Raw genomic sequence first — 22,005 nt, forward strand, 5'->3', positions numbered from 1 at the left:
GTGCCAGGCATTATCCTAAGCATGGAGATACAAAGAAACACAAAAACACTCCATGACTTTAAGGAACTCACATAATAAAGACAACAACATACAAACAATTTTTCTGTACTAGACACACACATGTGTATATATACATATGTAATACATACAAACATATATATATAGCTAGATATATTGAGAGAGAGACAGAGAGACAGAGAAAGAGAGAGATACAGAGAGAGAGAAGATGGAAGATAATTTCAAAGGGGAAGGCTTTAGCAGATATAAGGTGATAGTAATAACTGATATTTCTATGTTGACTGAATTGTAGGAAAGGTAGCATGGAATTGTAGATAGCATGCTGGACTTGGAGTTAGGAAATCCTGGGTTCAAATCCTATCACAGACATTTATTAGCGTTTGATCCTGGCTAAGTCACTTTTTTAACCCTCAGTTTCTCCATGTGTAAAGTGGGGCTTGTAGAGATGTTGCACACACACAAAAAATGAGAGAGTACTATGACCTTTTAGATACACTATAAATGTCAGCCATTACTATTCTGGATGTCATTATCCTTATTTTACATATAAAGAAGCTGAGCCTTAGAGAGAGGAAGGGACTTGATGGTTATGGAACATACAACTAGCAAGTGTCAAATGAGGGATTTCATGCCAGGTTTCTCCTAGTCCCAACCCCGGGGCCCTTTCCATTACATACACACTCTCCCTTTTTCGGAGTTCTGGTCATGCCAGTTTATAATCGTTTTTCCTTCGTAATTTTTATTTCCCATTCATTAGGAAGGGTGATCCCACTTCCCCAGGCTCACCCAGGAGTGATTTTAAACTTCCTTCCTCCAGACTGGTCTCAGAACCTGGGTCTCTTCCAGGATTTGTCCATAGGCACACATGCTTTTCCCTGACTTCTGCAGGTTCTGTGCTTTCTTTCATTTTCATTTACCTTAAATAACTACCATCACAAAACTTCAGCTTCCTCAATTTACACAGGCAATCCTCACTAATGTATGTGGTAGGCTAGTTGTGCTGGATCAAGGCTGGGACCAAATGCTAGAAGCCCATTTTCCCTTTATAGTTAAGACTGCTAAGACACAGTTAGATGATAAACAAAGGGAAAATAGTAGCATGCTAGAGTTCAGCTCAGTTGAATTCACCGATCCCTATCTAGGCTCTTCCCTCTTCATTCTATTTATTGCATATGAACTTTCTCTTGCACTTGAATCAGACCTCCTTAAGATCAGCAGACCTGTCATTCATCCTGGAGAAGGATGAATGTACACATGTACACATGTGGAAGGAGCCTGGGTCTGGGCTCAGAAGACTGTGGGACCATGGGCAAATCACTGAATGTCTCAGAGCCTCAGTATCCTCCTCCAAGTATTTGCACTATCTTAGCAGTTGGGGTTAGAAACTGCTTTGTAAACCTTAAGATGCAAAAGAAACGGATGTCTTTCATCATGATCTTTGCAGCTCCCATGAGCACTTGGTCTTGCTCAATATGCTCAATAGCTGATGTTGTTTGTCTTTGGTTTTCGAAGAGGGTTAATGACATCGCTGGTTGATATTTTGACTCTTGCACAAATGGGATTGAAAGGGAGACAGAGCTGCATAACATTGGCAGCCTCACTATCTCCTCCAGTCATCAGTCCGGCTCATTGAAAGTCCAGTGGCAACACAACAGGCAACACAGCAAGTGGTGATGGCCCAGGGTGCAATGACATGGTACTCAATAAATGCTTACCTAGAAAATTCCGTGTCTGGCAGAGAGGGCCTGTTTACCAGCCACTCCAATGGAATGGGAGCTCCTTAAAGCCAGGGACTTTTTTTCCATCTTTGAATCCCTGGTGTTTACTTAATATAGTGCTCCCAGGAAGTTCTTAATGACTTTGGAGTTACTTTGTATATATTTATCTATACCCACATTGTATCCTCCAAAGAATGTAACATTCTAGGGAAAGGCATGTTTCCTCTTACGGTAATGGCTAGCTAGCATCATGAAGTGTAGACCCTGGATGTATCCTCGGTATCAGTGCCAAAAAGGGCTTGGCCTCCAGGATCTTACTTTCTAAAGAGAAGACATCTCCAAGGAGATATAGCACATGTACAAAATAATAATAATTAATAGTAATAATATAATGCTTTAAGGTTTGCAAAGTGACTTACTCATTTGATCCTTTGAGATAAAACAGACCTCTGAGGGGCATGTTATGGTTATCCCCATTTGCTGAGTCATTTTTCAGTCCCGGTCCACTCTTGGTGGCTGCATTTGGGATGGACTGTTTCTTCCAGATTCTCCGTGTACCTTCACTTGGCAGTCTTTCCTTTTTTGAAGTCAACTCAATCTAAAGTTTCTACCCACTGATTTATGGAGGTTGTGACTCCCAGGTCATCTCCTTTCCTAAGGAGTCCAGCATCTCATCTTTCTGACTTTTGTCTTTATATCGACAAAAAAGCTTCCTCAAACGCCAATGGTTCACCTTCATTCACTCCGCCTCAGTCACATGCTAGGTCTCACCGCCACCCACAAGGTTTCCATTCGCCTGACTTTGCCTCCCATCATTCCACCTCCCCCGTGCCCCATCCCTCCTAAGACCCGTTTACTCCACCTGCAGAGGGAGTCTCCAGGCTGTTCTTTCTTTGCTATCTTCCCACGGGAGTCTCAACCCAATAGTTAATCATTTACCTCTCCCTGTCCTCTGCTCCGGGATCCCCTGACCCTTGTCCCAGGGCCGCTGATTCTTGCCAGACCTCAGCACTGGATCAATGTCACCCACTGTCTGCCTCCCGCTGTCCAGCGCTCTCATAGCCTTGACCAGCAGGTATATTGCAAACCCCGTTATCTCGCCCCAGCCCCTCCTCCCGGGATGATTCCCGATGTCCTGACCCACAAAAACAGCTCCAGCCCACTTCCCTCTTCGTGCCTCACACAACGCCTTGGCTGGAGGGGGGGGAGCCTCCCCTCTCCCTGTGTTCAGAAATGGGGCTCATCTTACACCAGCGTGTGCACCTCGAGACCCCTTGATGTCATCTCTCCCATTGTTTCCCCCAGGTTTTAATAGATAAGGAAACTGAGGCTGAGAACCGTTTCGGTGACTTGCCCACAGTGACAGCAGGATTTGAACTCGAGTCTTTCTGAAGGATGAGCGTTGGGGCTGAAAGCCTGAAAAGAAGGCACTTGGTCCCCGCCATGCTCACTTTACAAATGAGGACACTGAGGCTCAGAGGTCGGGTGACTCGTCCAAAGAAGAGAATCCCGGGGGCCCAGGGGACTTTTACTCCACCCCCTAAGCACCTGCCCGGCCAGCTCCGCACTGCCCCCTGTCGGCTCCCAGGTGGTTCAGACAGCCCCGCTCATCCCGCCCACACGCCTTGTTCTCCCCTCTCTCATTGGTCACTTCGTCGACTGACCGATTGTTGAAGCAGCCACTCGCTTGGCTCCCCTCCTCCGGGGAGGCCGGTGTCGCGTTGACGTCACCGCGGACGGGTGACGTCAAGGCGCACTGACGTCGCCCGGCGGCTGGCGGACAAGCCGGCTCCGGCCGCTACCTGAGGGCGAGCTCGGGTCCTGGGGCCGCGTCCCGTCCGCCTGCCCGGCCCTGGCCCCGGCCCCGGCCCCGGCTCGAGCGTCCGGCGGCCCTCTGGGACACGGTCCGGCGCCAGCCCGATGAGGTAGGGCGGGGGGCGGAGGGCGGGGGGCGGGGCAGCGGCGCCGTGCCCATTGCGCAGACGGGCACACTGAGGCTGGGGGCGGGGCTGGGAGCCTCCATGCCCTCTCCTGTCAAATGGGTCGCGGGCCCCAGGCCTGACTGGGAGCGTCCCTGCCTCAGTTTCCCCACTCTGCTGCAGGTCGACTTTCTGAGCCCCCGGTGCCTCAGTTTCCCTGTGTCTGGGTTAAGATTGCCCCTGGCCCTCGGGGTGTGTGTGTGTGGGGGGGGGGGTGGGGAGGTCCTTTAATCCGCCGCCAGGCGTTTGCCTCTTACAGGGTTGATGCTTCTCTTGCTGTCCCCACGCTTCGGAGTCCGAGGACCTGCCCCACGCCCTGTCTCTGACCTCAGGCAGGTCCCTTCCCCCGTCTCCGGGACTCAAGTGTCCTCACCCGTCAAGCGTGGGCAGCTCTCCCTTAGCTGTCCCTGGCTCCGCTTTGGTGGTTGGACAGGGCAGTGACCATTCTCCAGGTGATTCCGTTCTGATGAGGAAGGGAGTGACCCATCCTGGACATGCCACCTGCTCTTGCCTCCTGCCAGGCTGGCACACCTGCTCTTCTGCCCCCAGGCCCTGGGAGGTGGGCGTGAGGTGGCCTCAATCCTTAGTATGACCACTGGGTGCCATGTCCACCTTAGGATGGGTCCAAGTGTGGCCGCTGTACATGTGTCCACGTAGGGTCAGGCCAAGTGTAGCCACAGGTGTGTGTGACCCCATCCACAGTCACCACCAAGGGAGGTTTCCAGACCCGACCTCTGGATGGTTCCTGCTGGGAGATGCTGAGGAGCCCCTTGCTTACTGGACAGCGCCACTCATTGTTTTGGAATCTTGGGTCTAAACCTAGACTCTTTGTTTCTCAGGTGAATTCCATGAATTCTCCCAGAGTACAGTGGTTCAGTTTTCTGCAGATTCTTTCTCTGTCTCTTTCTCACACACACTTTCACTTTCTGAAACATAACAAGTTGGTGAAAATCGTTCATTTGACTTTTTTGGTTCTTTATATAAATGAAGGCTAGAAGGACTTCAAATCAAGGACAAGGTCTATCGATTGATACAAAGATATCTGAAATAAAAATTTTTTATCCTATTTTCATCTTTCTATCTACTTACTTTGCTTTATGTGTAAAAAAATTGCCTTCAGGCAGTTGCCACAGCTTGGTCCTTTGAGATCTTAAATTTTGGTCCTTCTTGTGCTAAAATATAAGAACCCCAGATTTACTTTGGTTGTCAGATCTGGAATAAATAGTTGAGACTTTTTCTAACAAAGGTCTTTTAAAAAGACCTTTGCATTAATCTTTTCATCCCTATTTCACTTTTAAAATTGTCTTCTCCCCTCAGCCTTGGGTTCCCCCACTCTTGTTTCTTCATTTGGCTAATGCCTCCATGCTGTTTACCTCTTCTCTCCCACCTCTTGTGCTCCCCAAATGGCCCGGTGCTTAGCACAAGGCCGGGCACCTAAGGAATACTCATTGATGTGGCTGCCACCAGAATCCTCTCCTTCTGGATTTCCTTTGGCCATTCTGTACTTTGCTCACAGTCTATTCTTGGCACCAAATCCAGTAGGTGCCATCTTTGGAGGTGGGAAGGTGAGGTAGGCAGGGATGCTCTGCTGGGTCCATGTCTCCTTGATTCCTATATCTCATCCCAACTGTGGGCATCAGTCACGCCCTCTTCATTTCATCTTGTGCTTCACCTCCCATACATCTTCTGTCAGATGTGTGCCTAGTGCGTTGGGAAGCTTATGTCCTCGGGGGAGCCTGAGAGTTGTCATTTGGGGGGTAGACATGGCAGGATGTGGGGGAGGAAGAGTGCAGTTGAGGTGGTGCACCTGGGAGGCTCAGCAGTGGCGGGTGGCTTGTTCTGGACATGGAAACTTTGAGATGTCTTGTGAACCGGGCCATTGGCAGACACAGAGAGCTGGGAGTCATCGGTGCAGCAGTGATGGGGGTGGCCAGACCCCTAGTTTGGGGTGAGAAAGGGGAGATGAGACATCATCATCTCTTTGCTTTGTTCCAGTCTCTTTATTGGTCCCTACTTGGAACCCGCAGCATTGTCTTCCTGACTCTCTTTGAGCCCTTGGGCTGCTCTAAAAAAGCCCTTCTTCTGTTTGCTTTGTCTCCCTCCTGGACCATAAGCCCTTGAGGGAGGTGAGTGTGTCTCCAGTGCAGCCCTCAGTAGCCCCACTGGTTCTGGGAGCTCACTGATGTGAGGGCCAATTCTGCCCGCTCCATACATTTTTCATCGTGTGATTCCTTTCGTTCCCAGGGGATTGTTCTCATTCTGAGACCTTTCTCAGTGGGTCTCAGAATACCACTCCTCTTGGGTTCCTCCCCCTGGCCCACTTCCCCTCTTTCAGGCTGCTCTTTAGTACACTTTTGTAGCATGCTTCCTAGTAGGTTTTGTGCCCACTTACCAAATGTCTCTTCCATTGCCCATTGAAAGAACTTTGGTCTCTGGAGACCAGGATAATTCATGACTTGCAGCCATATCACATCACTGGAAGACTTACTAAAAAGCTGGACCTTGGTATTGGAGAAGCACTCTGATCCAGTGACTTGCCCAGGGTCACACAGCTTGTCTGTCAGACTCAGGACTTCTGACTTGGGTAATTCTCTAAGTCACTTACCTGCTAGACCAGGGCCTGAATCTCCTGAAATGGTCACTTTATTCATATTTGCACCCCATGATTTCTTTGGGCTGGAACCAATGGCCATAGCTGACGTAATTACAACTTTGAATTTGAATATGTGACCTCTTCACAGGCTTCAGTTTACACTAAAGGGGACCAAGCTGGAGATAGCTCCGATAACGTGGTCAGGACAGTGGAATTGCTGGGGGAACAGAGAGGTTGTTAATTCAGTGATGAGTGACAGAAATTTGATCTTTTCATGAATAATCCTCCCAAAGTGATGGAATTTCATCCTTAAAGCCAGGAGGAAGAAATTTACAAGTTGAGACAAAGTGATTCTTTCAGCTCGGTGCTCAAAATGTTAATGTTGATTTGGTAGCTGCTATTTCTCAAGATTAACAGCGTTCCTGAAGGAAGCAGACAGATTCATAGTGTTAGCGCTTGGAGGGACTTTTGACTTTATCTGAGCAAACCCTTAGTTTACACACATGAGGAAAGCTAAGTGGTTTCCCTGAAGCCTGGGAGCAGAGAAGACTCTGATTTCTCCTTCAGTGCCTTGTTCTTAGCTTTGAGAGGAGCCCTGCTCAACATTTATACTTGTGACTATTTTCCTATTCTCTTTCCAGTTAACCTTGTGACTGGGGAGCAGAATGAAGATTTCAGGGCTTTAAATATGATAATTTTGCTGATTCTCCTTTTTCCTCTTCTTTTTGGATTGAATTTTCTGAGCATGAGTCAGTTTTTATAGGCACTTTAAAAACAATAAGTTTATAGATGCTCTTTTTCTAAATTTTCTATCATATCGATTTCTGGTCTTAATTCTTTTTTGTTGTTGTTCAGTTGCTTTTCAGTCATGTCCAGGTCTCTGTGGCCCCATTTGGGGTTTTCTTGGCAAAGATACTGGAGGGGTTTACCATTTCCTTCTCTAGCTCATTTTACAGAGGAAGAAACTGAGGCAAGCAGGATGAAGTGACTTGCCCAGGGTCACACAGCTATTTGAACTTAGGAAGATGAGTCTTCCTGACTCCAGACCTGGCACTTTATCTACTGTGCCACCTCACTACTCCTCACTGTTTTTACTCTCCCTTATTTTTTTCTTTCATTTTGGTTCATGTCTTTCTTTTTTTTTCTACCATCAGTTTCATTTCTAAATATATGCCTCCTCCCTCTTCTCCTCAGTCTTGTAACCAAAATAAAAAAAAAGAGAGAGAAGGAGAAAAATGGAGATCAGCTCAGCATAGCTTCCTGACATCAGTTGTGACTGACAGGCTGTGGGGTGGTGCCCAGTTAGGTCCTCCAGCTCTCCTGTCCTAGGAAGGGGGCTCGTGCTTTCATCTTGGGGGAAAGGGAGGAGTAATCGGCTGGGTTATAACTAAATAGCGCTGAGTTCTTTCCATTTACCTTGGTGTTATTACGTAAACTGTTCCTAGATTTTAGTTGCTTTACCCTGCATCAGGTCCAGAAGAGAATGAATTCCTTGGGGAGACTGGTTGCTCTTCTCTCTTATTAAAAGAACCGTTCTTTGTCACTGATTGGATCACAAGAGTTGTTTTGGCCTTGTTTTTTATATTTTAAAAGCTTTCCCAGTATCTTCAACCCAATTATTTACTTGTCTTTGTTTCTGTGTAGCCTTTGTTCTCATGTTATTGTCAAATATTATTACAGTTTAGTCTGAAATGATAAGTTTGGTTTCTACCTTGTTAAATTTATGAATTCTCTGCATTTGAAACAATCTATTTCTTGCCTTTTTGATTCTGGTCTTCATACACACACTTCTAGCTTGCTAAATAAGTTCGACTCTTTGTCGTCAATCTGTGTTTATTTAATTTCCTATGTCCTGATATTGTGGTATTAAAGTGTCTTATTTTATTTTCACCTAATACTTCTTATGCTATTGTTGTTATTTTACTAATTAATAATTATTATAAATGTACATAAATGTTATAATAATTATTCATTTAATTACTGAATTGTTTGGTGGAGATGTGTGACAATTGTTAGATATTCATTTAATGTTTCTTTTAAGTATTTCATGATTTCCTTGATATGATTTAATTGCTGCCACTTTTATTTGTGCAGGATATTTTGGACTAGCCTCTTAGTTTTGTGTTACGTGAAGATATATGCCTTGTATAGGTAAGACAAAGGATCTATGGGAAAGGGTTAATCTGAAACATCTCCCTGGGCTGTAGCAATAGTGTGACTGGGTAACACATCCTTTGTAGGAAGAAAAGGAAGAGTATAATGAGTCACCAGAACGGCCTTTGAGCCGTTAGGCTAGTGGTGCTCTGGACGTGACTCAGGTCCTAGTAGACCGAGTCTGCTAGGGGGTGCAGTGGGCAGTGTGTATCTGGGGGCAGAATCAGACCTCAGACCCTCAGCCGTGTGATCCTGGACATGTCACTCACCTGCTGGCAGCCTCACATTTCCTCTTTATGCAGCAAGGATGATGACAGCTTTCCCCCAGGGTTATTGTAAGGGCAGATGAGCTGATATATGTCAAGTGCTTTTGCCAGCCTTAGAGCATTTCACCAGTTCTGGTGTTGCTGTGCCAGCCCTTCTTGGTAGGCATGGTCAGAGCTGCCTTTCAATTGAGAAAGAGTGAAATTCCTTCATTCTTGTGCTTAGAAAACTGTTTGTCTTCATACCAGATATGTTTATCAGCATAGCAGACAACATGACATCCATGGTGAAGTTGCCAGCCCACGAGAGCGGCAGTTTGTCATGTGTGCAACAGCCTCATTTTGCAGTGGGAAATACCAAGGGTAGTTGGCAGCAGTGGCCAGAGAATAAAATGGCACATGAATTTCTGCGAACTCATTCAGAAGTTGCATTTCACATTGAAGGAGGCTAGAGTTAATCATAGGACAGCTGGGTGGTATGGTGGATAGGGTGCTGAGCCAGGAGTCAGGAAGACTCCTCTCCCTGAGTTCAAACCTGGCCTCAGATACTTACTAGTGTGACCCTGGGCAAGTCACTTCACCCTGTTTGCCTCCATTTCTTCATCTGTAGAATAAATTGGAGAAGGAATGACCAACCACTCCAGTATCTTCACCAAATGGTGTCATGAAGAGTCAGACACAAGTGAAAACAACTGAACACTACTGAATAATGACAATGGTGAGCCACATTTTACAATGATGTCCAAAGGGGTCTGGTAGCAGGAGACGGAGCAAACCCTGGCAAGACTGAAACCCTATTCTGTCTAGTGTATAAGCTGGGCTGGTACACGATTTACATTGAGAGGAGTTCCTGGGATGAGAGCATCAAATGCAGAACTGTTATTTCAGGGGAGTTTCTTTTGACACCCTCAGCCTGAAAGAAGGATGAATTTTGCTACTCAGGCCATTGATTGTTGTCATGGATGGTTAGGTTGTAAAACCTTATTTTGTTAGACTTAGGCCTCAGGTTTGTAATAGGCACTCAGACATTTAATGCAGGATATCCCTGGGATGGTTGGTCCCCCATCTGTTTGCTCCCTTTAAGAGTCGATACCATCCCTGCATACATTCTAGATGACCGCAGTCATCTCGTGGAACCTGCTAACCCTGAGCAAACTTGACTAGAGGCTCTGTCATGATCAGACTGAATGGACTGAAATTTTAGGTGTAGAGAATGATGAGTTCCTATTGAGAGGAAAACCGTGTTAGTTTTTTACAACATCAGAGATTGAGAAGTTTTTCATTGTGTTAGTGTGGCATTTGGGAAAGAGACAGGACTTCACCAGAGACTGTTGCGCAGATGGTAGTGCCTCCTGTGGGTGTAGCACGTTGCCCTGTGATGACAGAGGATGCTGGGGTAACAAGGCCCGATTCTGGTCCTCATGGAGGGAAGGAAGCAAACAAGTGTATATGATGTGCATTTCAGTGAGGGCTGTCTTATGGAGCTCTGGACCCAAGGGCTGGGGAAGGATATAGCAGAGCTGAGATCAGGGAGAACTTCATGGAAGAGGAGATGTTGATTGGGATGGCCAGGGATTCAGTGGGGGGAGCATCTGGGAGCAGGAAGGGGGGAGACTGTGGGATGTGGTTGGAGGCAGGGAGGGGCCTTTGTGGCTGGAATAGAATGAATGGAGGGAGGACTTGTGAAGTGAGGGGCAAGGTGGGCTGGCACCAGACTGGAAGATTGAGGCTTCCCATTGTATCAATTCCACTAAAACCTCATGAATTCAGATGAATTGGAAGGAAGAAACTTACCTAAAGAAATGGCATTTTATTACGTAAAGGCATGTAATTGGAACTCTCTTATCCTTCATTGTAGGCACGAAGTCCTTATTGACTGATTAGATGGAAAGGAGATTTGATCCGCAGGATCCAAAGGCCTGAATTCAGATCATGGCCGTGGCTCTGCTTCTCTGCCTAGGAATGTGCTGCTTGAGCTCAGTTTCCTTAGCTATAAAGTGTAGATGATAATCCTTGTGTCTTCCTCAGGGGTGTAGATTTGTCACCCTTTGATCATGGAACCCCTCTGTGGTTTTATGACTAAGCTGAGCTCTTTGTATTTTCTATCCCACTGAGATGAACTGAGATGTTTCAGGGATAAGGTGGTGTTTGGCTAGCCTGTTACAAACCTGTGATTGAGAATCCATGTAAAGTATATTCGTACCCTTTCTTGTCTTTGGAATTGTAGCAAACTGATTATAATCCAGTTTTTGGATTGCGTCTTAAAGCATTACTGGAGCATAATCATGGTATGTTAGTGATTGTATGTACAGTATTGTTGCTTCAGAGAGGAGGTATGAGATCATTGAGACCGAGATGCCTGGGAAAGTGTGTGTGTGTGTGTGTGTGTGTGTGTGTGTGTGTGTGTGTGTGTATGTATCTTTTAGGAGCTTTCTTCTGGTGCAAAAAAAAAATTCCAGATAAACTGAAAGTTCTTGTTTCTTGAGTTTCAGTTAATTAAGGTTTTATTTTAAATGAACTGGAAACTTGTTTGAAAATAGTTTGCCTTTAAACTGTTTCCAGTCTCTTCCCAGTCTTTTTTGATTCGCTGTTCATTTGAATAACAAAATCTTCATTTGTAGGTGGGGCAGAGAGACCCTTCAGCCTAGGCCTTATCTAAGTTAGTCTAAACTCCAGACTGGAGGAAGTGAAGTGAATGTCCCCAATGACATAAGAGAAAGGGGTTGTTTCTAATGAAAGAAGTGGGAAATTTCTCCTTTGTGAAAGCACCTGTTGATCTTCCTTACTTAATGGTAGTTTACACAAATTAGATTTAGCATTCTGTGCTGGGCATTTATGAGCTCTGGGAAAGCGTTGACTTCCCACTTAATGAACTTACTGAAACTCTGTGGTCTTTTTCCCCATCTCCCACTACTACCATTTCTTCTTGCCTTTTGGGGACTAGTTGACTCCCTTGAAATCTTTTTAAATTAATGATTTTTTAAGTCATTGGTGTGAGAGCGAAACATAGATTGACCTGAAGCACAAGGTGAGCCTGAACATGTTGGCAGTGCCTCCTTTGAGCCCCACAGTGTGCTAGGGGCTGGGCAGAGGTACAAGATTAATGCAGAACAGCCCCAAGCCTCCAGAGGGTCCCTTTTGGATGGAGGGATGTGAGGCCTGGATGTAAGAGAGAGTGGGTTTAGGCCGGGTTTTTGGAGGAGGCTTCGGGATGGCAGGCCAAAGGGAGATGGCCCATGTTTTTGTCTGACTGCAGGATGCTGGGGGCTGTAGCTTTAAAAAAAGGTGGTTGTTTCCATCAGAGTTTGGTTCCCGGATGCCGTGGCTGTCATTTGGGTATTTATTATTCTCTAGGGCCTGCCTCCTTTACTTCTTGCTAAGCGTCTTCCCATGTTTCTCTGAATTCCTTCCCTTCATTGTTCCTCTCTTAGCTCTAGGTGGTATTTGTGAGAGATGATTAAGGTGCGGCCCGACCTGGGCTCTTCGTACCTTTTGTATTTTGGTGTAATTGATTTCCTTGGTGTTCTTGTACCAGATCCTCCATCTCCCACTTCCAAGCACTTTCCCTGGCTCTCCTCCATGCCTAGAACTCTCTCTGCCTCTTCTCTGCCTTCTAGCATCCTTAGATTCCATCAGTTCTCAGTCAAAGTCTCACCTTCTACAAGATTCCTTTTCTGATTCCCTTTAATGCTACTACCCTCTCTGTTTGCCTGTTGTCTTCCTCCTGAGAACAGGGACTGTCTTTTGCCTTTCTTTGAATGCCCCTGGGTTTAGCATAGTGCTTGGCACATAGTGAGCACTGCTAGATTTGACTTGTAATCCTGTCAGGCAATTAAGCAATTATTGAGTGTGTCTCATGTGCCACACACTGTGCCAAGGGTCGGGGACACAGATACAAACAGAAAGAAAGCCAGTTCCTACCCTCCAGGAGCTTCCATTCTAATGGGTTCAGACAACCCATAAAAGGGAGCAGAGATTGGTGGGGGTGGGGGCTGGGGTGGTAACTAGAGAGGAAGATTCTGGGCCTGGTTCTTTGAGGAGGGAGGCCAGGAGAGCTCTGGGTGAAGCCTGACCAGAGAGGAATGAAGCCCTGGCTGGCCCAAGCCTCTGGAGTCCTTCAGATGGTGCTTCTGGGAGGAGCCAGCCAGGCAGAGGGAGAAGACTTGGAGGCCAAGGGGACCTCCAAATGTGCCAACCTGGTTGGAGTGAGCTTTTAGGGGAAGAGGCTTTGGGGCATTGCAGAGAAAGCTCAGGGAGAGCCCTCAGAGGGACCCAAGGCTGAGAAGGCGTCTGTAGGATTCAGCTGCCGGTCAAAGGGACCTGCAACAGCCTTGGAGCCGAATAATCCCACTAAGCCACAACAGGAAGTCCGCCTCTCATTGCACAGAGATGATGCTCACCTGCTTGGAAAAGTTCCTTTCTATAGAAGCCACAATCTAAAAGTGGGAAAGTAGGCTTGGATGATTGTTATATATGAGGGATTGTAAGCAGGCACTTTTGGTTGGAAGGGGAGAGATGTGTTATAATCTTGGAAGTGTGTGCAGAACCAAATTGTGAAGAGCTTGAAATGTCCCTCCTCCCCCCCACACCCCAAAAGATTGTATTTTATTTTAGAGGTAGAAGGAAACCCCCTTGACTTTCTGAGCAGGACCTGTGGTTATAATATGTCCCTTGTTCAGTTTTGTGGAGAGAAAGGAGCGATACTAGGGGCAGGGAGATGGATTTAGGAGGGGTTTGCTCTAGCCCAGCTAAGAGGAGATGAATGAGTGCTTAGACCACAGTGGTGATCTGTGTGAATGGAGAGGTGGAATGGGGAGAAGCATTGTCGTTAGGGCCTTGGACTGACCAAGACTGACTGGACATGGGGGCAAGTGAGAGAGAGGAGCTGAGGATGTCACCAAGGTCTCAAACTTCAGGACTGGACAGAGGAGGGGATCCTTAAAGGACAGAGGCAAGAGGCTTGGGCACTGGGGAAGGTGACAAACCTCTAGGGGAAAAGGAAACTTGAGAAATCTGGTTTCTATTGAGATCAGTAAACTGTCATTACTGTCTAGAGTGGAGAGGGGGACACTCCCTAAAATCAATGAGCAATTATCACTCATGCTTTTATTGACAAAATTATATTCAGTAAAACATGTCATTGTTTTTAACTTGCATTGACTCACTGAGATCAAAGGATCACAGAGATCTGTGGCTGGAAGGGACCTCGGAGGCCTTTTCTAATCTAAGCCCCTCATTTTATTGCTGAGGAAATTGGAACCCAGGGAGCTCATGGGACTTGTTTGAGATCACACACATTTAAGTCTTTTGTCATTTCCGTTTTGGAGTTCTTCTTGGCCTTAAAGATGCCCCCTCCCAAGTTTCCGTGGAGCATAGGGTCTTGGCTGATGCCCTCCCCAGCCTCCAGTGCTCACTCGTGCCATGATTCTGGGTTTGTTTGAATTCGATTTTGCATTTGCTTTCATGTGCACATGCTGTTTTCCCATGACAGAGGGCAGACCCTCTTTTAATTTTTCTGCTTTTGTACCCCAGCACAGCGTAGGGGCTTAACTATTGCTTGGTGAGTTGCATTGAATTTTGTGTGCACTACTACTCCTATGAGCATTGTACATCCAGATGGGATTTTCCACAATAGCTTTTTCCCAGGGACTTAGTGAAATTTGGCTGAAGAAGAGCCTGTTGCCATGACTGTTATTTAACCAGAGGATGGGAAACAGAGAAGAGAGGACAGGAAATATTCGTCTGGAGACCAGGCCCACTCCGTCCCTGGATGTTGGTAGTTAAAAAGACAATCTGGCCTTTTCCGCCTCAGACGCTTGTGCTCCAAAGGTTTGCATAACAAGTGTAATAAGCTCATACTTAGGACCTTTGGATGTGAAGTTTTTGCCTTTAGAAATCTTTAACCTGAATTATGTAAGAATGTCTCTTGGGTTGACTAGCATGTGCAGCGTGGGTGTCTATTGAAGAAAATGAATGTGTGCTGAAAAATCAGAGAGAAAACTAGTGTCAATTCATGGGAGAAATCCAGATGAAAACTGTGTCTGTTCCCTTTCTCCTTCCTTCTCTCTGGTTCCATTTGTATTTAGCAAAGCATTTTTTTCTTGCTGTTCCGTTGTTTTCAGTTGTGTCTGTCTCTTCATGATCCTGTGTGGGATTTTCTTGGCAGAGATACTGGTGTGCTTTGTTATTTCCTTCTCCAGCTCAATTTACAGACAAGGAAACTGAGGCAAACAGGGTGAAGTGACTTCCCCAAGGGCATAGGCCAGATTTGAAGTCAGGTTTTCCTGACTCTAAACCTGGTGCTCTGTCCCCTAGACCACTTAGCTGCCCGGGGAACCATTTTAGTCACAGGAATAAGAATTGGACTAGAGAGAAGTTAGCTCTGCTCTGTTCACCCCATTGTATGCCTTACTTACTTGTCTTTGACCTTTTCTCTGATAAAGCTGTTCACGATGATGTGTGTTAGTATTCCAAGGACTGAGCTTTAACAGCCATTTCAGAACCATTTCTCTGGCTCTGATCTGCTTTGAGGTGATAGACAGGCCCAGTCACCAGTAGAAGCTGGCAAACAGAGTTGTCAGTTGCAGCCTTTGTCAATGTACTTTATGGGAAGACTCTGCTCAGTAAACCCTACCCTCTAGTGAAGACGAATGAGGTCTAGTGGCACACACACACACACACACACACACACACACACAGGTATGTGTGTCTGTGTGTATCTCTCTCTCTCTATATATCTCTGGAGAGAGAAGATGATGATGAGGATGATGAAGAGGAAGAGGAAGAGAGGGAGGAGGAGAAGTTGTTTACCATAATGGATAGAACTCCGATCTTGGAGTCAGGAAGCCTTGGGTTCAGATCCTGGATCTAGCACTTAGTAGTTGGATATCTCTAGGTAAACACTCTCACCTCCCTTAGTTTCCTCATCTGTCCAATCTTAGTGACCTTCTGTGAGCTCTGCCAGCTCTCTTCTATAACCCTTTTGATTTTCTGCGGCTGGAATGGAAAGGTAACAGGGCTTGAGGAGAGCATTGTCTCCCAAGGGAAGAATAAAGTCCACAAAGAACAGAAGTCATCGGTAATGATGCATTCCATTTCCTGGATCTTGGGAGGGCTCAGTGGAGATTCTTTCTGGGTCTACATCTCCTGCCATTTTGGACAGGTAAGATGTCTTAGGACCCTAAAACATTTTGAGAGAATTTTAGAGATCCTGTCATGTCAGGGACTTTAGAGGTCAGCTGATGAGAGAAGCAGAGAATTTCAGAAGAAGGGACCTCCATGGCTGTCGAGTCCAGTTGATGCCCATACTGACCCAGTTATCATCTATCAGACCAATTCTTGTATACAGCCTTTGCTTGTAGATCACTGGTAGGGAGGAGCCTAGCACCTTCTAACATGGCTGTTCTGCTTAACTTAACATTCTTAAACTGTTAGGAAATTTTTCCTGAACAAATTGCCGTCTTTCTCTTGACAATGTCTCCCCTCTTAAGGAGCAAACAGAAGATAACTCCCTCTTCTTCCTTGCTGAGACACTTGGAAGTAAGACAGCCAGCACTGTGCTAAGCTCTGGGGCTACAAAGAAAATGTTTTATAAAAGCTAGGGAGTTGTAAAGGGTTGGGTAGGTGAAGAGGTGGGAGGGCCTCACCTGAGGCATTTCGTCCAAGTTGGGAAGTCAGAAGCACAGCCACTCCAGAGGAAGTGCCCTCAGGATCAAACACTCTGGCAAATGCCGTTGAGTGCACCCTCCAGGACTGTGCTCCCTCTCCCGTTTCCAGTATTCTTACACTGTACTCCTCACACATACTCTTCAGTCTAGTGACCTTGGTCTCCTGGCTGTTCCAAAAACGAACAAGACTCTCCATCTCTTGGCTCTGGGCATTTTCTCCATCTGTCCCCCATGCCTGGCAATTCTTTGTCCTCAGTTCTGATGACTCACCTCTCTGACTTTCTTTAAGTCCCAACCAAAGTCCTACCTTCTGCAGGAAGTCTTTCCCAACCCCCCTTCATTCCAGTGCCTTCCTTCTATTCATGATCATTTCTTATTTAGCTTGCTTACATAGCTTACATAAGCTTACATAGCTTGCTTTGCATGTTCTCTCCCCCATTAGATTGTAAGCTCCTTGAGGCCTGAGAGTTTCTTTTGCCCCTTTTTGCATCCCCAGCATTTAGCACAATGCCTGGCACATAGTAGATGCTTCATAAAGGCCTTAGCTTTTCCCTAAAGTGCGGGCAGTGGGAGAAGGCTTGGCCCAGCAGAGAGATATCCCAGTGTGAGAAAGCAGAAGGCCAGGTGGGTGCTGCAAGGCAGGGAGGCCCCAGGTACAGAGGGAGGGCTGTTATGTTTCTACTGAGTCTCCTTTCCTTTAAGCTTTTTCTTTGTTTGCCCTGTCCTTAGCACAGTGCCTGGCTCACAGTATTTCATAAATGGTGGGTGATTGATTGATTGGCATCTCCATTTCCCTCAGTCCTCGTTAATTCTGGGCACATCTTTATGTGATCACCCTCCCCTGCATACTTTTCAGCTTATTCATGTCCTTTCTAAACTATTGTTCCCAGATAGAGGTGCCCCAGATAGGATTTACCTGGGGCCAAGTACAGACAGCCTGTTACTTCCTTATTTACCAGGATTGTCACATTCTCATTCCTAGAAACTTCCCTTCTTGTTGTAGCCCAAGGTCCCAGGAGTTGTTTTGACTGCCACATCCTGTTGACTCATTGATGGAACTTGCAATCTACTACAACCCTCAGATTTTTTTTGGCAGATTTTCTTCATCCCCTCCTTGGGAAATGGAATGCAAGAATAAGATTTTACGTTTACCCTTATTCAATTTCATCTCTTGAAATTCAGCCCAGCGCTGCGGCCTATGGAGTCATGAAAGCATGGAGGCCTGGATAGGTGATTTACTTGGTAACTCTAGTCAGCGGTAGAATGAGGAACAGAACTTGTCAAGATCTGTTTAACCAATACAACCTGGCATTATGATCTAGAAACCAAACTGTTTTAGTGGGAGAAAGGGTGACCACTCTGAAAGTTAAGGAAAAGACCCAACCTTGGAGAAGGGATGATGTTCTCATGCTTCCCAGACTCCCAAACAGTAAACTAGCTCTGGCCATTTGTGTGGCAACTTCATCATCGATGTGGACCTCCTTGGAAGGTATACTACCAAGGTAAATGAACTTATCCACAGCATTTATAATGTCACCATATAACCAATGATTCCACATAGGGACAGTGTGGTGCTAGCTGGCGAAGAACCTGTGTTTTCTTCGTGTTAGTTGTTTGGCCAAATTAGCTCAGGTAGCAGAGAATCAATCCATACTTTGTTGCATTTCAACTTCAGAAGCTCAGCCTCATCTGTGAACAAAAAATCATATACCAACTCTCCCTCCACTTTAGTCTTGGCTTGTAGCCTTTTTAAGTTAAAAAAGTTTACAGTCAGTGAGGTAGCTGACCTAGATGCCCTTTTCATATTCTTTGAAGGTATCCAATGGCATCCCAGAAAACATCTTGCTAAAAAGCTTGGGAGCAAGCACACAGCCCTGCTTCACTCCATTGGTGACTGGGAAAGCATTATCCATTATCCAGAACCTGAGCAAGCTTTCTGTCATGAAACCTATGAACAATACTGATGAACTCCAGGCAACCAAGGTTTGCCATGATCTTCCACAAGCTCTCATGACTGACAGTATCAAAGACCTTGGTCAGATTGTTGACTATTGTGTACAGAGCTCTGTTCTGCTCTAGGCATTTCTCCTGGACTTGTCAAGCAGCAAATACCATATCAACTGTTGCTCAGCTCTTTCTGAAGCCATACTGGCTCCAGGGTAGATGACCATCTTCCAGGTGAAGGTTCAGCCTATGAAGGAGGATTCTGGCAACAATCTTGCCAGTAGTGACTAAGAGAGAGACCCTGCTCCCCACTGTGATTATCAGGGTGTTTCCAGAATTCCAAAGGAGGAGAGATTATTTTCAGCTGGTGGGGGTGGGGTGAGGGACCAGGGAAGACTTCATGGAGGAAGGAGCATTTGAACTGGGCCTTTGAGGATGAACAGAGTTTCAGTAGGTAGTGCTGGAGGGCATTCTGGGAAAAGGGAATGACATTAAACCAGGCAGAAAAGCTGAAAAGCCTAGGTGTGGCAGACAGCAGAGTGGTAGACAAGAGAGGTCTGTGGTGGCCATTGGGAAACTGTGGTATAATTTAGTGAAGGGGAATGATGCAGTCAAAAGTTATGTTTTGATTCCAGGATCTCAGAGGTAAAGCTGGCCCTGACTTTAGAGGCCCTCCCAGGCCAAGCCCCTGTAATTTAGAGAGGAGATATCTGCCCAAGGCCACACAGGCGGTGAAGGGAAAAATGCCACAGTCCAGATTCCTGTGGTCTGGCTGCAGATGGGCTCTTTGCCTTGCCCCCTGCTGCTCACTTCTGCTGCAGTGCCTTCTGGGTGGGAGATCAGAAGTTTGGGAGTTGGGTCTCTCTTCCTTTGGAACTCACAGATACAGAGAAGCTCAGGCTTGCTGGTGTTTCAACAGTTCTGTCTCTACTTCTCCCCCCCCCCCCATTTATTTTTGTTTACTTCTGTATATTGCGTCATGCATGAGAATGAGTACTTCTAAGCACTGTGCAGAAAGCTATGGAAATTTGCTTATTAACCTTCCAGGTTTAATATGAGATGAATGAAGAACTTTGTCATCTTCTGAACATGATTGTTCTGAACTCTAAGGCTCCACAGAGGGAAGGCATCCCGAAGGTGTGTTGAAATGGTCCAGCCCAACTCCCAAGCTTGATGGGATACACATCTCTTTGAGAGAGAGAGAGAATCTGATAGAGTGGAAGAACAGTCAGCCTCAGAGTCTGAGAAGTTGAGTCTAAATCTCTTTACTTAGTGTGTGATTTGGGGTAATTCCTGCCTCCTCAATAAAATGAGGCATTTGGACAAGGTGACTTGGTAGCAATAAATCTCTGATCCTACACGATGTCAGATTGCTGTATGGTAATAAATTTTGGTGACTATCTGGACGTTCTTAAAGGTTCTTCATTGTCCATAAAGACTGATAGAGTTCTGCATAACATCAGAGAAAGCTATGAGGGGTCCTCTTGGAGGCTTTCCTGACATTTCTCTTACAGCACTTTTCATTTGCCCTGGCACGGACATTTAGCCTTTCAGTATGCCTTCTCTTTTACATGTGGTCCAACTTCCACTTGAATTTCTGCTGAAGAATCGGGCAGGTGATTTTAGTTGATATTACCTTGAACTTAGTAATTAACTTAGTAATCATCTCTAATGCAGATTTCTCTGTATTTTTCCATCATTCATACTTAGAGTTGTGTTGGTTTTTAAAGGGACACAGCCATAAGAAAATCCAGCCAACTGATTTTTGGAAATGACTTGAATTTAGGGTCACTCACACTTCTTACACTCTGCAAACAGCAGGATTATTTTGTCAAATAAGGATACGTTTGTGACCTTGACTTTGTTTAATTTCCTGTATTACTTCATATTGTTGGTACTTCTCCTAGTTCAAGAATCTGGTGTATTGCTTCATCCCACTTCTCTCTTCTCTGGAGCCCTTCTCAGCAATCATTGTTAAGCTTTGAAAAGTCAGCAAAAAAGTCTAGCTTTCCTCAAACTTTGTGAGGTGCACGTATGCAGACAAACAAATCCTTAGCTCTATGTGATAGTGCTGTATTTGAATTTTCTTTAGTTTGAATTCTTGTCCACAAATTTATCTTTAGGTATCTTCAAATTGCTTTAAGTATCTCACACTCTAAATTACAGATGCTCATCTGAATTGGCGGAGGTTCCCTATACTAATAAAATCACATATTTGTTCTCTGTGAAAGCAAATGGCTGTCCTCATCTTATTTTATGTTTTTGGAAAGGAAAATTTTTATTTTTTTCCTCCAACTTTATTTATTTGTTTTCAATTTTCAACAATCACTTCCATAAGTTTTAAATTTTCTCCCCCTACCTCCCTCTTCCCTCCCCAAGACAGCATGCAATCTTATTAAATACATCCATTCTACACATCTATTCTTATTAAATGCATTTTCACATTAGTCATGTTGCATAGAAGAATTAAAATGAATGTGAGAAAGCACAAATAAGGCTCAACAAAACCAAACATAGCAAAAGAGAAAATAGTCTGTTTCATTCTCTGTGCCGATTGCGTAGTTCTTTCTCTTAATGTGGCTGGCATTTTGCATAATGAGTCCTTTAGAAATGTTTTAGGTCTTTGCATTGCTGTGATGGGCTAAGTGTATCAGACATAGTCTTTGGACACTGAGGCTGTTACTGTGTACACTGTTTTCCTGATTCTGCTCACTTCAGTTAACATCAATTCATGTAAGTCTATCCAGGTATTCAGAGTCCACTTGTTTGCCATTTCTTATAGCATAGTAGTATTCCATTACATTCATATACCACAACTTGTTCAGCCATTCCCCAGTTGATGGGCATTTTGTTGATTTCCAGTTCTTGGCCCCCACAAAGGGAGCTGCTATAAATATTTTTTTTTCCATGTGGGCCCTTTTCCCATTTTTATAGTTTCTTTGGGATACAACCTTAGAAGCGGTATTGCTGGGTCAAAGGGTATGCACATTCTTATAGCCCTTTAGGCTTAGTTCCAAATTACTCTCCAGAATGGTTGGATCGGCTCACAGCTCCATCAACAATGAGTTAGTGTTCCAACTCTCCCACATCTTCTCCAACATTTATCATCTTCCTGTATTGTTATGTTAGCCAATCTGATAGGTGATCAATAATGACTTAGAGCATTTTTTCATAGGACTACAGATAGCTTTCATTTCTTCCTCTAAAAACTGCCTGTTCATATCCTTTGAATATTTATCAAGAAGGGAATTTGACCTCATTTTAAATAAACAAAATACTGATTTTCCAAAATTTATAAATTGGGAAATGAATTAAAAATTTAATATCAGCAAGAGTCATAGTAATATTCCCTTCATTATGGTACCATGTTTTCCTTTTAATCTTAGTTTTGGCAAATGCTAAGTGCATATTGCCTTTAAAGACCAAGCATAAAGGTTTTCTTACTAATTTTTTATTTCCTACTTCATAAATTTGTTTTTCTGAATTTCTTATTTTTATTTGTCCTTTGTTCTCAAAGAGGACCAATGATATCGTGAAGCCGCCATCTTGGCTTGTGTGTTATTGGATTTAAGTGATTCAGAGTTGCACAAAGCCCTCAGCCTCACTCTCTCTTCCACAGTCATTGACTTCTAGGGGCAAGAGATTAATCAAGATGACTGGCAGTGGTCC

The 22,005-nt window shown here is 45.1% G+C and overlaps 1 protein-coding gene across 7 annotated transcripts in view; it reads left to right on the forward strand.

The window, feature by feature from the left end:
- Positions 1–3,448: 3,448 nt before the first annotated feature.
- Positions 3,449–22,005, forward strand: part of LOC140497742 (STARD3 N-terminal-like protein) — a 60,377-nt gene continuing 41,820 nt past the window's right edge. For 3 of the 7 annotated variants that reach the window (XM_072599077.1, XM_072599081.1, XM_072599082.1), the window contains exon 1: positions 3,483–3,661. The gene's annotated coding sequence lies outside the window, so the exon portion shown is untranslated. Of the gene's footprint in view, positions 3,662–8,402; positions 8,460–8,864; positions 9,444–22,005 lie in introns of those variants that run through there. The other 4 variants (XM_072599078.1, XM_072599083.1, XM_072599076.1 and 1 more) reach the window with 4 other exon arrangements.

This window comes from Notamacropus eugenii, chromosome 3 (assembly GCF_028372415.1).
Source record: "Notamacropus eugenii isolate mMacEug1 chromosome 3, mMacEug1.pri_v2, whole genome shotgun sequence".
In the NCBI taxonomy this organism is placed as follows: domain Eukaryota; kingdom Metazoa; phylum Chordata; class Mammalia; order Diprotodontia; family Macropodidae; genus Notamacropus; species Notamacropus eugenii.